Genomic DNA, 4,277 nt, shown 5'->3' on the forward strand with positions numbered 1-4,277 from the left:
TGAATTCTCTATTTGATCTAGTTTGAGGGTTAAATCAACTTTATTGTACGTTTAGGTATAATACTGACTTTTGTAAAATTTTTTTGGGACTCTTTTAGCATGCAAACATACTATCCACCACATGTATGTCATGACAAATATTTTTATAGAGTTGGGCTTGTCATCTTCCCCCCCACTTGGATCAACCATATGATCTTTTTTCATGACTGATTTCGGCAACCGGCTAAATATTAATATTTTAAAAAATTTTATCTTGTCTCTCTTGGTACCTGAAATACCTTATTATCCCTCACTTGACTTCCGAATCGCGCCTTTTATCTCAAAAATTCTCCTCTGATAAAATTATTATTATTTTATTGTTATTTTCTCACTTGCTAAATATTTTATCCTAAACTACTCATTTTGTCTCTTATCACTTTTAAACATTTTAATTGACCTCAATTTGCATTCGCTCAATTTTATTTATCACCATATCAAAGTATGGGGTATTTCAAATTAGGTACTTTTATCCTAATCTTTGCAAACTTTTTTACTTTAATTTAGAGTTTATATTATATTATTATATTGTCTCTATTTTATATAATAGTTGATTTATTGAACTAGAAATTTAGCAAAAATTTTTAATAAAATCTTTTTCTTAATTTCAATAAATATTTAACTTTAAGCCTTTGAGGTTATTAAGCTACCCCTAAGTATATATAACAGCAACATTTCCTTCAGTAAAAGAGCTAATAAAATAATCGAAAGAGAACCCCATAAGCATATCGAATGCTCAAGAAAAAGGCTCTTATTTTGGTCAAACAAAATGATCAAACTGTTACACGACTATTAGATATGTCTAACTGCAGTGATAGTTTTCTGTTTATGTTGCCATACACATTTCTTCCCATTTCTTTAGTTTCTGTTGTTGTGCTTCTTCCATTGGACATGTTGTACACATAAAAAGATAAAATTTGTTTAACGTCTAATTTTTTATAGGCTTTTAAATTGAATTAATAAAAAATTTGTAAAGTAATTTAATTAACATATATGATTTTTTATTTTTTCGCTGATGATTCTTCTAGGCTTAATTCCTTTGTGATTTGTGAATATATTAGTGATGGCAACACTTCAATTTCAAACTTTTCAATTACGAGTTGTGGGTTTTTAGTTGCTAAGGCAAGAGTAGTATTTATGGTTGTACCTTTTTCTGTTTCCCAACGGTCAGGCAAAGTTTCTTTGATAGTGTTGCAATCAAGAACTTTAAATTTCAATAATTTTTGATCAATAGTTTTTGCTGTCAATCCTACCTTGAATGTTCTCTTTATGTTTATCAAGGCTTTGACAAGAGCTAGAAGAACCATTTTGTTAATTTCCTTGATGGCAGCAAGCTTTGCTATGGTTGCTTTAATCAAATTTTCTACTTGCTGACCAAAAACCAGAAGTTGAATTTCACCACTTGTATCTTGTATTATTAGCTCCAAAATCATACTATTAGAAATGGACAAAAATATCATTATTGCTATGTTGTAGAATAATATTTTGTTGTAAATTTGATGATGAAATTTTAGTTTTCTTACATCAGTATTAGTACTTTTTCATCATGGATTTTGCACCAAAATTTTTCAGATAAATATTTCAATCCTTTTGCACATTTGTTGCATGCATTGTAGTACCATTCATTTGGTGCTTCTATATTGACTATCGTTGTTGTGACCTCAAACTTTTTATTCTATAAGAGGATGTAAATGTTATTGTTAATTTTGATAGTATGATGAATTGATTTAATTTGATGTCATAGTTAGGAATTCATGTTTTTCTAGTTAAGAGTTGTATTTTTTTCATAAATGATTATAAGTAAAGTAATCTTTGTTGCTAAAAATATAGTAGTATAGGTAGTTAGATTTTTACCATTGTTTCCCTTGGTTTTATTACCAGTTAGTCTTCAACTGTTGCTTTTTGGATTGAAGTTGGTTGAGTAATTTGTAGGAGATTTCTCTCTTCCATTTTTTGTAGTTGGGCTTCAATTGGTTCATGTTGGTACTTGTAATTTTTTTTGTTAGCGATAAGTAGGATGCTTTTAAGGTTATTTTAAATTAGATAATGTAATTGTTTAGTTTGTACGACATTACCTAGCCTTTAGTTCTTTTACTTGAGGAATAACAAGATCAATATAAACTTTGGTTGCAAAATAAGAAGATGCGTACAATGATCCTACAAAATGTAATTAGTTAAATAATTATGGTTTTTTATGGTAGATAGTTGTTGTTACTGTTAAAAACACTTACAATGATCAACTTACGCATGTAGGTCTTGATCATCAATCCAACACTAGCAAGAATAGTATTTGGCCCGTTTCGACATATTTTGTCTTCATTATTTCCAATGCTAACTCTCTATACAACACAACTTTGATTGTATTGTTATTGTGAAAAGTTTTTAACAAAAGAAATATGGTATGTTAAGCAATGTATTTATATTAAAATATCTATCTCTACCTGTAAAAATATTGATGTAAACATGAACTATATATTCATCATAGTAATTACTTGAGATTTTGTGGATAGATGTCCCTTTTAAGAACAAAAGTGCTTCTGTGATTTAAATGGACTTTATTTACAGAAGTTATTATTGTTAGCACTTAAATGACATCTACAATTTTTAGCATTGAAACAATATAGTATAAAAGTTAGAAGTTAAATGATTAAATGCAGTTTGATTATGTAGGATATTTTCTTTTAATACTTGTCAAGACGTTCTTCTGGTGTATCCTATTATGAAGTATGGTGTACTCTATAAAGTTAAAATGATGCGTAGGATATGCAATTCCATCTTCATGAACTTGCTTCACCTCTGTTGCTTTTGAATATACGATCACCAAATCACCAGGCAAAGCATTGTAGTTGTTTTTTCTTTTCAAGACCTGAAATTTGTCAATCAAGTATAGAGAGCCTTTTTCCAGTATAGATTTGAATTGTTGTGCATTGAAACTTCTAATCGTTACTTGTATTACATTTGCATATCAGAGATGAATACAATAAAGTTGTATTTTAGTATTTTTTAAAAAGTATTTAGTCAGAAACATTTAAGTAAAGGTTTTGATTTTTAATAAGTTACCTTGATATCAGTAACTATGAAATCAAAGCTTAGAAGTGTTTGTGGATTATCTAGTTTTGTTTTCTACCAGATTCGTATGACCCTCACTTTCACTAGTTTTGGTGGTTTGTTTAATTCTAAGTCATATTGTTGGTCTGTTTCTACTTATTGTAATAGACGTTAATAAGATTAATCTACTAGTGCATAATATAAATATAGTAAGAACAAATGATGTAATGCACAGAAGTTAAATTTTGAAAGCATGATGTAAATTATTTTTACAATAAGTTGATTATACAAAGATTGTTAGATGTATAGTAAAATACTAAGAAATTAGAGAGTATATAACCTATATTATTGGTAAATTAAGATAAACAGTTGTAGAACATAGGGCAATAGTATAATGTAAAGATCCTATCAATATAAAATGGTTACTAATTTTTAGTGTTGGTCCCGATAATATGTGCTATTCACCCCCCTCAGCACATATTATCAGGACCAACAATTGGTATAAGAGCTAATTCCCTGTTATTAAGGCTTAACATCCTTAGGGAGGATTCGTATGGCTCTCCAAAAGTTAGTAGTGGCTGAGGGACTATCAACAAACAGACCACCTGTCACGACCCGGAACTCCCCATCGGGCCCGTGACAACCGCCGCGAGGTCTCGACAGACATTCTTCACCCCGAATGTCGATTGAAACATCGCAAGGCTTAGCATCAACTTCTGCATCTCCCCGGTGAGCAACAATTATTAAATCTCGCATTTAAAAAAAATCATAAGTCATTTTCAAATAAGAACAATAAAATATTATTTTCTGGCTCATAGGGGTATTTTCGTAATTTTTCGTCAAAAATCTCAAAACTTGCTAAAAATGTAGTAGGTAAGCAGAAAATATATATTTAATGATTTAAAAACAAAATAAGTATCTAAAATGTTCATTTGAAAGCAAATTGTTAACAACTAGTACTATTCAAAAATAATCAATAAAATATTCTACTTTCTCAAAAAATAATTTTTTATAGAAATATTCGTAAATAATTTTTCGCACATGAAAGTAAAGTAAAAATTGTATGAATAGAAATACAGATAACCAAAATATAAGTTTTGATCTGCAATGACACGTGGGCTCCAATTGACCAAGAGGATGTAAGACTGTGAACTCTTACTTTCTATAATGCAGTTCCGAGCTTAGTTCTCGTC

The sequence above is a fragment of the Theobroma cacao genome, chromosome 1 (genome assembly GCF_000208745.1).
Source record: "Theobroma cacao cultivar B97-61/B2 chromosome 1, Criollo_cocoa_genome_V2, whole genome shotgun sequence".
Lineage (NCBI taxonomy): Eukaryota > Viridiplantae > Streptophyta > Magnoliopsida > Malvales > Malvaceae > Theobroma > Theobroma cacao.